Source organism: Callospermophilus lateralis, chromosome 16, assembly GCF_048772815.1.
Source record: "Callospermophilus lateralis isolate mCalLat2 chromosome 16, mCalLat2.hap1, whole genome shotgun sequence".
Taxonomy (NCBI): Eukaryota; Metazoa; Chordata; class Mammalia; order Rodentia; family Sciuridae; genus Callospermophilus; species Callospermophilus lateralis.
In genome coordinates, this window is record NC_135320.1 from 55,294,003 (window position 1) to 55,308,442 (window position 14,440).

The 14,440-nt window shown below is 32.8% G+C and overlaps 1 protein-coding gene and 1 non-coding gene across 5 annotated transcripts in view; one reads left to right on the top strand and one right to left on the bottom strand.

Annotated features, from left to right (window-relative positions):
* The window catches only part of Vps13b (vacuolar protein sorting 13 homolog B), a 736,334-nt gene that overhangs the window by 13,594 nt on the left and 708,300 nt on the right, over positions 1 to 14,440 (top strand). The window lies entirely within an intron of this gene.
* Positions 10,382 to 10,488, bottom strand: LOC143382422 (U6 spliceosomal RNA). Its single transcript, XR_013088977.1, has one exon. It is a non-coding gene; the product is annotated as a U6 spliceosomal RNA (small nuclear RNA).

The following is a 14,440-nucleotide window of genomic DNA, read 5'->3' on the forward strand; positions in this document are numbered from 1 at the left end:
CATCTTTTTGTGGTGCTGAGGATTGAACCCAGTGCCTCACTGTGCTAGTCAGGTGCTCTATGACTGAGCCACAACCCCAGCCCCTTAAGTATATTCTTTAAAGTAATTGTTATATCAATTCATTAGGCTCAGATCTTTTTTCCACTAATGAAATATTTGATTTTAAACCTGCATTATCAATTTAACTTAAATAAGGTGGTTTTTGAGAATAAATAGACCAATGTTTTATTCTCATGAAAACTTTCTTTGTGAACTTTAAGTATTTGAGAGATTGATTTGAGAAACCTGTAGATAGTTATATTGTAGTAAGTTTTATTTTACATTTATGTTTGGTAATACTGCAATAGTTCTTAATCATCTGTTATTAGATTTTTTTTATTTTTTTTATTTTTTTAAGTCTGGACTTGGTTATACCACCCATGTTGTGCTCTGTATTAAAAGGTGGAAAGGAAAAAACCCAGTCACTAAGTATTTTTTTCAATGGAAAGGTGGAAGTTTCAAGACCAGATGTCCCATAAGAAACACATTTAAAATAGACAAATTACAACTAATTGTAGAGGCTACAGAAAAAGATTTGTAACACATGACTTAGTGCAACTTAGAACTAATATTTGATATTGGACCATGCAGATGGCTACTGAAGGAATGATCAGATTTCCTGCTTACATGGTATTTGAAACTTGAATTTTGTGGTGTGTGGAATAAAAGGTCAAATGTCATGAATGTAAACCACTTTCAAAACAAGTGTTTTTTTATAGATGTTTAAAATTTTGCTGTAGAAAGGATTTTTGAAAATTGCATTTGATATTTGGACAAATTATTTAAAAGTGTATACCCCTGGAGAGTAATACTTGGGTTTATCTTAGTAATTGGAATTAAATTTTGAGTAGAAACGTTATAAAACTTAAAGTATTTTAATTTTAGGTTTTAAGCTTTGATAGGTATAATATGTAATTAAGTTAAAATTATGCATGTACTAGTAGAATGGAATGGCTCCATATTTAAATTATTTGAAGTTTAATTATGTTGTATCATCATACCAAAGAAAAGACTAAGGGCTGGGGGGCTCAGTGGTAGCCCACTTGCCTGGCATGTGTGAGGCACTGGATTCAATTGTCAGCACCATATATGAATAAATTTAAAAAAATAAAGGTTTATAAACAACTAAAAAAAAAAAAAGAGTAAAAGAAAAGTCTTTATTTCCCAAATAAAAGTGGGGTGAGATGGTAGGTTAAAAGAAGGGGGCTTTTAAAATCACAGGTATTTATATATCTGAATATGGAAAAATGTTAACTTTAGTGTATGGGAATGTATTAAAATGATTAAAAGATGGAAATATGAGGTTTAATTCAGATTTTAAAAGAATACAACATCATTAAATGCTTTTAAAAATAATATACATATATTTTTAGTTGTAGACTGATACAATACCTTTTTGTAAATTTATTTATGTTGTGCTAAGGATCAAACCCAGTGACTCACATGTGCAAGTACTCTTCCACTGAGCTACCTCCCCAGCCCATCATTAAATGCTTTGATAAAAGGACATAACAATTTTTTATGTTCAATCTGATTCTGCCAACATTTGTTGATTGCCTAACCTGCATTAAATTGCAAAGCATGGCTAAGATATTTGTAGAATCTCAGCAAAGGACACTTAGACAAAGAGATTTATAATGTTTCAGTGTGACTGTAGTGGTCATGGTTATAATGTACTCAACATTTCTTTGAAATCCATTTTAATTACAGAGATTTTTGAAAGAGAGTGACCCAAATTCTTTTGGGTAAAATAAAGGCCACTTTGATGTTCACTTAGAATGATTTTTTAATAATTTTAAACGAAATAAAATACTTGTTAAAGATTTGATGTTTATTTTGAGAGAGTCCTTCTATGTCATTGTCCCTACCTTTAGGTCCTGTGGATTTGTAACTTGTGATCTGTTTTTTTTTTCTATTTTGAATTTCAGATACAGTTTGATTCATGACAAACTGTATCATTACATATCCATCCTTACATAATCAAATACTTGTGAATCTATCATATAACTTGAGCTAAAACATTACCAAGAACTTACATTTAATTATGTTTTCCTCTCCTTATTTGTATTCTTGCTTGTTCATCCTTGGTGAACCTCATCTGCAAAATAGCACAAGACTTCTACACAGTTTTTTAAATTTTGTGATGAGCGTGCATTCTTCGCTTAGTGTATTAAGTCTTGGAAAAAATACTTCTGCAATCTAAAGAGAGTGGTGAATTTGTTTTTAAAGTACTTATTTATTCTGGTTTTTATAACATCTGGAAAGTAAATTTTGAAAAACTTTTAACCTAATGAATGCAACCACTCATTAAGTTGTTTATATAAGTAATATTTACGAATAAACTTTAAAAATGTTTTTAACCTAAACCAAAACTTTAAAGTACTGAGTTAAAAAACTGAGCTTTCTGTTAATGTTCTAATCTTGGTTAGTATTTGAAATAAGAGAGCAAATTTTACCTATCCTTATGTCTTTAGGTGCTGTGGAAATCCTTTATTGGGATTCAGAGGAATTGCTTTAAATGTATAGATGATTTTGAGGGGAACTGACATCTTTACTAAGTTGAGTTTTCCATTCTGTGAACACAGTGTGCCTTTCCAATTATTTAGATTGTTCTTGATTTCTTTAATTAGGAATTTGTGTTTTCAGCCTACAATTCTTTTAAATGTTTTATTGGATTTATATATTTTTTCTTTGGAGCATTTATGAATATCGTGAATTTAATTTTATTTTCTGTTCATTTTTATATATAAATTCATTATTTATATATAAATAAAGTTGCAGTCTTATATGTACAATTTTTTGTGCATTGATCTTATATCCTGTGATGTTGCTTACATTATTAATTCCAGTAGTGTTTTGGTTGATTTCTTTGGGATTTCCTACATGGGCAATAACATTATCTACAAGTAGAGACAGTTTAGTTTGTTTTCAATTCATATGCCCTCCCACCCCCGACTTTTTGTTTTTTTGGTCCTGGGGCTTGAACTCAGGGGCGCTTAATCACGGAGCTAGATCCCAGCCCTTTTAAATTTACATTTTGAGATGGAGTCTTCCTAAGTTGCCTAGGGCCTCACTAAATTGCTGAACTGAACTTGTGATTCTCCTGCCTCTGCCTCCTGAACCTCTGGGATTACAGGTGTGATCCTACCCTTGTTGAATTGATGAGTGTTTTCACAGAAGCCATTATAAGTAAGCACTTCAGTACTGGTCATTAGTAACATCATGTTTGCACAATCCAGTGTACTCTGTTCATTTATTTTTAAATTCTCATTTCCCTTCAATATTTAGTGCTCTGATCTCTTTCTCAAAATTTCACTTTCTTGGTTCCTCTTAATCACTTCCTCTACCTGTTTGGCTCCTTTTCTCTCAGCTTCTCTTAATCATTTTCTATTATCTATCCCAAATTTAAATTGAAATTTTGGGGGTTTCATTATTTTAGTCATATTTTACTCTCCTTGGCTATTATTTCCAGTAGTCTTAGTTATTATTCTGTCTTCTATGTTCTTTATTGATAGATGAAAAGGTTGGCTCCGATCTACATATTGTGGGGTCGGGCTCCAAATTCCTTAATAGGACACCCATAGCACAAGAGTTAAAAACAAGAATCAACAAATGGGACTTACTTAAACTAAAAAGTTTTTTCTCAGCAAGAGAAACAATAAGAGAGGTAAATAGGGAGCCTACATCATGGGAACAAATTTTTACTCCTCACACTTCAGATAGAGCCCTAATATCCAGAGTATACAAAGAACTCAAAAAATTAAACAATAAGAAAACAAATAACCCAATCAACAAATGGGCCAAAGACCTGAACAGACACTTCTCAGAGGAGGACATACAATCAATCAACAAGTACATGAAAAAATGCTCACCATCTCTAGCAGTCAGAGAAATGCAAATCAAAACCACCCTAAGATACCATCTCACTCCAGTAAGATTGGCAGCCATTATGAAGTCGAACAATAACAAGTGCTGGCGAGGATGTGGGGAAAAGGGTACTCTTATACATTGCTGGTGGGACTGCAAAATGGTGAGGCCAATATGGAAAGCAGTATGGAGATTCCTGGGAAAGCTGGGAATGGAACCACCATTTGACCCAGCTATTGCCCTTCTTGGACTATTCCCTGAAGACCTCAAAAGAGCGTACTACAGGGATACTGCCACATCGATGTTCATAGCAGCACAATTCACAATAGCTAGACTGTGGAACCAACCCCGATGCCCCTCAATAGATGAATGGATAAAAAAATGTGGCATTTATACACAATGGAGTACTACGCAGCACTAAGAAATGACAAAATCATGGAATTTGCAGGGAAATGGATGGCACTAGAGCAGATTATGCTAAGTGAAGCTAGCCAATCCCTAAAAAACAAATGCCAAATGTCTTCTTTGATATAATGAGAGCAACCAAGAACAGAGCAGGGAGGAAGAGCAGGAGGAAAAGATTAACATTAAGCAGAGTCATGAAGTGGGAGGGAAAGGGAGAGAAAAGGGAAATTGCTTGGAAATGGAAGGAGACCCTCATTGTTATACAAAATTACATATAAGAGTTTGTGAGGGGAATGGGAAAAAATAAGGAGAGAAATGAATTACAGTAGATGGGGTAGAGAGAAAAGATGGGAGGGGAGGGGAGGGGGGATAGTAGAGGATAGGAAAGGTAGCAGAATACAACAGTTACTATTATGGTATTATGTAAAAATGTGGATGTGTAACCGATGTGATTCTGCAATCTTTGTAATGTTTTGAATAACCAATAAAAAAATAAAATAAAAAAAAAATGCTATTTTAGGGTTCAGTCTTTTTTCCCCCCCCAGCACTAATAGCTAAATGAACTTCACCTGTATGTCTTATAAAATGTCCCAAATGGAATTCATATTAAAGTTAAATCCTTTTTGGTCCTTTATATATTTCCTTTTTCATTGAACAGTTCTACTATGAACATTCAATCCAAATCAGAAACCCAGAAGTCATCCTTAACTTAATGTGCCTCATATCCAATTATTCATCAAACTCTGGTTTCTACTGCTATCTTATCTTTGAAAGTATCTGTTTCAGCCTTCATACAAGTTTTCAAAAAGTATCTGCTTCAGCCTTCCAAACAAGTTTTCAAACTGTCTCCCCAGGAATATTCCTAAATGTGAATTATTTCCTCAAGTCTGTTTTCTTTCTCATCAAATGATTTTCTTCTCTCTTATAGTGAACTTTTGTGAAACTCATGAGAGACTTTAATATTTATTGTATTCCAGTGTTCTCTGAAGTCCTTCAGGGTCTTCCTCATATTTTCCATTTTTTTTTAAAGAAAGAGTGAGAGAGAGGGAGAGAGAGAGAATTTTTTTTAACATTTATTTTTTTAGTATTTGGCGGACACAACATCTTTGTATATGGTGCTGAGGATTGAACCCGGGCCGCACGCATGCCAGGCGAGCACGCTACCTACCGCTTGAGCCACATCCTCAGCCCATGTTTTCCATTTTTTATGCTGGGTTAAAACTATTTTCATAATACTAAACATGATTTACTTTTTAAAAATTCTCATTCTCTCATGTATGTACTATGGACTTTTCCAGAGACTACTTGATATATATCATTGGAACAGAATGAAAGCAGAAGGAGATATGAGAATCTAGCTGTCCTCTACTAATCCAGAGCTAAAAAACAATGTAAAATAATGGCATTCTTTTTACTAATTTTGTTTTGGAAAATACAGCTATTTTTCATAACATGCAAATTTAAAAATTTATAGTTTATTTTGAAATTTTCATAATATGTGATATTTTTATTTTAAAATAAATAATAAAATATGTATACAAGCTGTGAATGTAGCTCAGTGGCAGAGCACTTGTCTAGCATGCAAGAGGACTTAGGTTCACCAGCATGAAAAAAAAAAAAGGACCTAAATATGTATACAAATTTAAATATACTTCAAACATGTTTTCACTTTATCTCTAATAAGGTACGTAAGGCTAGTAAAAGTCATACGTCTTTGGGATTCTCAGTAATTTTTAAAAGAGATAAAAATATTTGAGGACCACTGGCCTACTTGTTGGGAGTCACTGAAGTATTTTAAGCAGGTAAGCAACTTGTTGCATTTGTAATTTAGGAAGTTAACTGGTTTTTCACCATGGAGGAAAGGATTGGAGGAGGAGAATTCAGAGAATTAATTAAATTCATTTTGTCACATTCTAAGAGAATGTCCTAGGTTCCCACATTCTGGGATAGGAACCAGATAGATCTATCATTCCCTGTATCCATAGAGAGCTGTGGATAGATTCTAGAGTAAGAGTGTAGAAGTTCTAGGATGACTTTCGGAATTTTGGTTTAGGACTATTGGTGTGGTTTACTGGATTATGATACTCTTAATTTAGATTTTTTTTTTTTTCTTTTTCGAGGTGCTGTGGATGGGACCCAGTGCCTCATGCATGCTGTTCAAATGCTTTACCATTGAGCCAAACCACCAGCCCTAATTTAGATTTTGAAGAGTTTAAAAACTTGTCAAGCCCATATGCTCATATAGTAATTAGAATCTAACTGAAGTAGTATAATAAAGTAGGCATTATACATTGTGAAAAACTTACATACAAAATTATCACTCTAATACTATTTTCCTGTTTTTGAAGGAAAAATTGGAAAGTTAAATCCATTCAGTATATATATGTTGAGTTGATAGCTCTGTACTAAATGCTGTGGATATAGTAGTTAATGAGACAGAAAAGCACTTTTCTTTCCTTGAAGTTTTTAAGGAAAAATTCATACATTACATGTGGTTTTTGAATTAATTTTAGCATGAAATATTGTTGGTAGTCTCAAAATAATTGGAAGCTAAATTGTTTTGTTTTAGGTTTAACTTCCTTTTGAGGTGAAATAATTGGGGTTGTTAAACAATATTACTGAAATGGACATAAAAAGCCAAAAGCCACAAATAGCTAACCTATAGCTGGATGAAAACATAAGTAAATGTATTTCAGACTGTGTTGAATGCCTTTAGAGTTAAGGAACAGAGGAAAATCATGGTTTCCTGAACTTTTACCTGTGTCTAGAGTCTAGAAATGGTAGGAGGAAAAAAATGTATTTAGTTAGCTATTGGGAAGATAACATAAAGATATAGTTCTTTAAAAAATATACATATTGAGGGGATGGGGCTGTGGCTCAGCGGTAGAGCACTCGCCTCGTATGTGCGAGACCCTGGGTTTGATCCTGAGTACCACATAAAAATAAATAAGTGAAGTAACAGGGTTGTGTCCAACTACAAATAAGAAATAAATAATAAAAAAATATAATTTTTAAAATATATAAATATATATAAATATTTTTTATATATAAATATATATAAATATTTTTCTAGTGTCTTTTATGAAGTTTATGGCATATGAACACCAAACCTGGTATAAAGTGGTTCAATAATTTTTTTAACTTATTGAGGAATAGCTGTTGTTTGCCATAATTGGAAGTATGTGGAGTTTTATTATATTTTATTTTTTGGGGGATAATTCTCCCCCCTTTTTTGGGCTGAAAGGTATATTTTTATTCACTTATAGTTCTTCTGAGGAGAAAGAAACATTTGGATTGATACAAGGGGAGCTTTAGTTTCATGAGGAACTTTGTAAGAATGATTGAAAATATGGGTTGTAGAAGAAATGACAGTGCAACCTTAATTATAGTGTTTAGTGCTTGGTCTCCAGAATTTATATGTCTCAAGTCTGCATACAGAAAAATATTCTATTTTGAAACTTTATAGTTTGCTTGTAACCATCAAGTTTTCCCTTCCTTGCTGGTTACTGTCCAAGTTGTTACCTGGCATTACAGATAATAAGGAACTGAGATTACAGGTTTTGTTTTCCTTTTAGTTTTGGTGGTGCTGGGGATTGAACCCATGGCTTTGTGAATACTAGGCAAGTGTTCTAACACTGAGCTACATCCTTAGCCCACACCTTCCATTTTTTTGTTTGTGTTTGATTCACAAACACACATGCAACAGTTCTCTTATTTTAGTTTTGATGATTGGGAGTTGTTGATTTTCCTTGAACTAGTTCATTTTGCCATGGCCGCCGTTTTGAAACTCAAGATATTTAGTATTTAGAAACTATACTGAGCATATCTGAACTGAGTTTTCTATGGACAGATTATTGTTGGATTTTACTAGTCTGAAAATTTCTGCCTGTTCTGCCTGTTAATTGAAGTATTTAGATTTCATTTCATATACATATACATATATATTCATATTTATTTACTTATTTATTTGGTACCAGGGATTGAACCCAGGGTCGCTTAGCCACTGAGCTACAACCCCAAACCTTTTATTTTGTTTTGTTTTGAGACAGGGTCTTGCTAAGTCCTTAGGGTGTTGCTAAATTGCTGAGGTTGATCTAGAAATTTCAATCCTCCTGCCTCAGCCTCCCGAGTCACTGGGATTGCAAGTGTGTGCCACTGCACCTGGCATTATTTCATATAATTTTTATTATGGATACATTCACGCCCAATGCCTTTTATTTGTCATATCTTTGTTCTATCAGATTATTTTTTTTTTAATTTTTCTTTTCCTGTCTGTTCTTGGATTGAGCATGTAGTCATCCTCCTTCTGTTGTGATTTAGCTTTCAGTCATCTGAAGCCTGGCATGGTCTGAATATATTAAATGGAAAGTTCCAGAAGTAAACAGTTCACAAATTCTAAATTACATGCTGTTTTAGATAGTGTGATGAAATCTGAAGTGTGAATAATTTCTTTGTATAGAATATTCACACTGTATACCCTATCTGCCCCTTGGTCATTTGGTAGCAGTTTTGGTTGTAAGATAGAATTTTGCAGTATCACAGTGTTTGTGTTCAAATAAATGTTATTTTACTTAATAATGACCTAAAGTGCAGGTGTAGTGATACAGGCAATTTTTTTGGTATGTAGTTTTGGTATATAATTGTTTTTATTAGTTTTGGTTCATCTTTCTATGCCTTAATTTATAAATTGAACTATCATAAATATGTATGTATAGGAAAGCACAGAGTTTAATTCTATTATCAGTTTCAGCCTTACATTGAACATTTTATAATGTATCCTCCATACCTAAGGGGTAACTGCTGTATTTTAGTTTCTATTTTGCCTTTATTATTAGTTTTTAAACTGTCATACCTTTTTATTTTTGCTGATTGCTCTAGGGCTGACAACATGCACGTGTAATTATCACCATCTACTTTCAATATTGTGTCACTTCATATAAAACATTATACCTTAGTATGTTTATAAGAGTATGCTTCTCTTTATCCTCTACCATCATTTGTGATAACATTGTTATAACTCTTTATGTGGTACAATATTTTATTTTTATTTTTTTAAAGAGAAAGAGAGAGAAGAGAGAGAGAACTTTTTAATATTTATTTTTCAGTTTTCGGTGGATACAACATCTTTATTTTATTTTTATGTGGTGCTGAGGATTGAACCCAGAGCCCCGCGCATGCCAGGCGAGTGCATTACCGCTTGAGCCACATCCCCAGCCCTGGTACAATATTTTAGTATTGCTTAGAAGTCCATTGATTTTTAAGAAGTTGAAATAATAAAAGATATTTTATTTAACTACATAGTTATTTTCTGTGCTCTTCCTTTATGTACTTCAAAGACTTTGATCCATCAGCATTTTACTTCAGCTTGACCTTCCTTTAATATTTTTTCATAGTCTATTTGATCTTGCTACAAAATCTTTTAGCTAAAAGAATTTGTAAATGCTTAAAGAATTTGCTACTTACTTTGCTCAAAGATTCTGATTTCAGAATTTAACTTTTGGGATAGGTCTCTGTTTTTCTGCTCATGTGCAAGGGCTTTTCTAATAGCAGCTTTTTTTACTTTGTATTCAAGAAAATAGCAGGGACTGGAATGAGAAAGATTTGAATGCTTAAGGAATCTATAAATGTTATTCTTACTGATAGTATTATAATATATAATTTAACATTTCTAACTTCAGTTTAAAACTTTAAAGTCTCAGTAGTCTTCAATAGTACTATTGAGAAAATTCTGTGCCTTACTGAAAATTTATCTGAAATGCATTATTTTTTACTTAAACATTATTTATTCCTTGAGTTTCTCTTTCTCTCTTTTTCCTTTTTCTGCTGCTGGGAATGGAACCCAGGGCCTGGTCCATGCTGGGCAGGTGCTCTATTACTGAGGTATGTCCCCAGCTGCTTGGTTTCTCTTTTTTTGAAATTAGACATCATTAGAAGATGTTTGCGTTTCCACCCTCCCCACAATCCTATCTTTTTCCCATTTTTTTTTCTTTTTAAAAAATTGGTTCTTTTTAGTTTAGGATTCATTTTGACATGAAAACATGGAATATTATTAAAAACATGGAATATAATTAAAAACATGGAATGCTTCATTTATTTGCATGTCATCCTTGCTCAGGGGCCATGCTAATCTTCTCTGTATTGTTCCAAGTATAGTATATGTGCTGCTGAATTGAGCACTCCCATGTTGCTTTTAGATCATCATCATATTGGCCTGATTTTGACCTTTACTTTTGCATAGGTTTAGAATATACAGTTTCATAATTTGCAGCAGTTGCATATATTCTCTCTTTCCATAAATGTTTATCTTTTCTTTTCCTTATACCTCTCAAATTGTCATTTGGCCTATTTTATTTTTAAATAGACACTTCCTTTCTTTTAGTAAATTGTCATTCTTATTAGAACTTAGTGGATAAAATAAGAAATATCTTTGAAAACTTTAGAGCACATGTGCTTTTAGGGAGATAATTAATATGAGGAGACTCTGGGTTCAAGCCCCAGCCCTACAAAAAGAAAAAAATAAGAATTATTAATACAGTGGGAAAATATATTAAAAATCTTATCATTCTTTTTTCACAAATCTATTTTTAAAACAATTTTGGATTATCTTAAGATATATGGTATATCATATCCTGTAGTAAATTATTAATGCTCTAAAATACCAAGGTGTCTTCTGTCCAGTCAGTTAAATATGCTGAAGTCTTTTTTTTTAAAATAAGCTCCTTCATTTATTGCCAAATTATTTATTTATTTATTTTTTATAGGTGGACACAATGTCTTTATTTTTATATTTATGTGGTGCTGAAGATCAAACCCAGTGCCTCACGCATGCTAGGCGAGCTCTCTACCTCTGAGCCACAATCCCAGCCTCATGCTGAAGTCTTTTTGAATGATTATATCAGTCATTTCTGTGAAAACATTCTTTCTTGTATTTTAATACATAGTTTGATAATACATACATTGGGTTTTCTAAGACAGCTCCAGTTTTATATTCAGTGAAATTTTAACCACATGAGACTAAATACTTGAATGCTTATGATTTTTTTGTCATGGGAGTAATGCTTGTTGAAAAATAATTCAGATAGTGTGGAAGTAAGTAGTAAAAGTTAATTCTTTGTTATTTTTGATGTTCTACTTTAGGCATCAACATTATTTATATCTACATTTTTGTAAGAACAAGTGGCTCTCCTTTTGTGTAATTGCCTTTTGTGTGAGAGCCTTTGTTAGCTGGGTGTGGTGGCACATGCCTGTGATCCCAGTGACTTATGAGGTTAAGACAGGAAGATCACAAGTTCTAGACTAGCCTTGTCATTTTAGAGAGGCTATAAGCAACTTGGCGAGATCCTGTCTCAAAAAATAAAAAGACTGGGGCTGGGGATGTGGCTCAAGCGGTAGCGTGCTCGCCTGGCATGCGTGGGGTGCTGGGTTCGATCCTCAGCACCACATAAAATAAAAAATAAAGATGTTGTGTCCACCGAAAACTAAAAAATAAATATTAAAAAAATTCTCTCTCTCTAAAAATAAATAAATAAATAAATAAATAAAAAGACTGGGGATGTAGCTCAGTGGTTAAGTGTCTCTGGGTTAAATCCCTAGTACTTTAAAAGAAAAAAAGAGAGACTGTTTACTATTTTTGTTAATGTCATATATACTATATAATTAAAACTATAGTTATATTAAGTAATGTAAAATACATTATATAATATGTAATATGCATTAACATTTCTTATATTTTGTCTTTCTATTGCAGGGATTCTTTCTTTATTCAGGATACCCTGTTTTGTTGCTTACTAGGTGTGTTGCAGATACCTTCTCTCAATCTTTGGTTTGTCTTAAGTTTTCTTTAATACCTCCTATTTTGTAGAATTGTTTATTTTAGTTTTCATATAACTGGATTTTTTAGTTTTCATTTTTATTTGTTTGGTGTTTTTGTCTCATGGAAAATTTCCAGTTGACCTGTGGTCATAATGATATTTTCCTATGGCTTTTTCTAATAGATTCAAGTGTAACTTCTCATTTACCTTTAATCATGGAATTTATTTTCATGTATAGTATAAGGCAGAGATGGTAACTGGTTCTCCCTGTATCATTTGAATGTTCTCTTCCCCACTGATTTATAATACTACCTTTGTTCTATTCCAAGTATACATATTTACGTACATATATACATACATATATATGGCTCTGTTTCTGGGCTTTCCTCTGTTTCATTGGCTTGTTTACATTTTTATGGTTTTAAAATAAATCCTAATGTGGACAGGGGATAATTTGTGTGTGTATAGGAGTATTCATTTAGATCTCTTTGTGAGGATTTAATTTTTTTTTTTTTTGTAGTTGTAGATGGACAGAATGCCTCCGTTTATTTGTTTATTTTTATATGGTGCTGAGGATTGAACCAGTGCCTCACACATGCTATGCAAGTGTTCTACCACTGAGCTGTAGCCTCAGCCCGCTTTGTAAGGATATTAATTCATTTATTGTAAAATATTTTAAGGCTGTTCTGGAACATTAATTTTATTGAAGAAATTTTGTTGATTTCTTTAAATTTTTTTTTTAGTTGTAGATGGACACAATATCTTTATTTATTTTTATGTGGTGCTGAGGATCAAACCCAGTGCCTCATATATGGGAGGCAAGTGCTCTACCATTGAGCTATAACCCCAGTCCCATTTGTTGATTTCTTTAGCATTAGTTTTCTTTGAGTGCTTTAGAATAGTGGTTTGTAAGGTTATTTTGACTAGAAGGGTCATTATCTATGTCACATTTTCATTTTTAAGCTCTGCTTTTGCACATTTCTTCTTGCCTTGTAGTTTTATAGTTGTTTTTGTTCTGCAGTCTTGTCTTGTCAGAGTCAGGTCTTGTCAAATCAGAGCTCCTGCAATATTGATATTGGGTGATATCATAGAGTTTTTCTCTGTTTTTTATTTTGAAGTTTGTTTCCTTCTGAATTTCATTCTGTGCAGCTTCTACTCAGCAGTTGTCAGTATCTCATTTTGACCTCCTTTCAAGAACTGAAGCTTCACTCCATTACTGATTTTAAATATTGAGCCTAGTAACTATCTCTAATCTTGCATGACCACTTTGAATCCTCTGTATTCCTGTTGTGCCTCTGCCATCTTGAGCAGAGCTATGTGTCATCTTCATTCTGATTCACTGCCTTGAGCTTAGCTAAAATTTTCTTTTTATTTTATTGTTAACATGTTTTCCTTTATCTAGTATACTACTATTAGAAGCATAATTTTTTTTAATTGGAAATCTAATAGTTCCAAACATCACTTCTATTTAGATGGGTCCTAACTCTTTGTTTATTTGATCTGTTTTGATCTCTGTTAGAATACATTCAGCTATGATATGCCTTTACTGGAAACACCCCCCTTTAAAATTTTATCTACCATTTCAGTTTAAAAATTGCATCTTTCAGGGCTGAGGCTATAGCTCAGTGATAGTGCACTTGCCTGGCATGTAGGAGGCACTGGGTTCGATTCTTAGCACCACATATAAAGAAATAAACGTCTATCAAAACTAAAAACATTTAAAAAACACGGCATCTTTCAAAAGTTTGATTTGTCATTTCCTGGTTAATATGGAGCATCTGCTTTTCTGCCATGAAATTTGTAAGACTAATTAGCATCATTTTGCAAGGTTAGAGTAGATATGAAAGATCATGTTCAACTTTCTTAGGAGAGTAAGATGATAGTGTCATTGAATCAGGACATAAAGGACCAAGAGGATTTGTAGGAAAAATGTGAGTAGTGGGTTAATAAGTTGAATCAATTGCAGAGTTTATATGTTTTGTTTTAGACATGTGGAATTTGTGGTGCTATCATTATAAAAAGAATTCTCATTGCTTCTTTCTTCATTCAATTTTTAAACTTTTTAAACAATCTATTAATTGTTGGTATTTCTGCTTTTGAAGGTTTTTCCTGAATCAAGTATTTCATATTGTTATTCTCTCTCTTGAGTTTCATTGGGTTGTTGAATAATAAAGCTTAAATTTCTTGGACTCTGGTATTCAAGGCTATCTTTGGCCCCAGCTTCTTTTACAGCTTTATATTTTACTGCTCTCCATTTTACCTAAATTGAGCTACCCACTCTCATTTCAATAAGACATTTGCATCTTCCTTTTTATCCC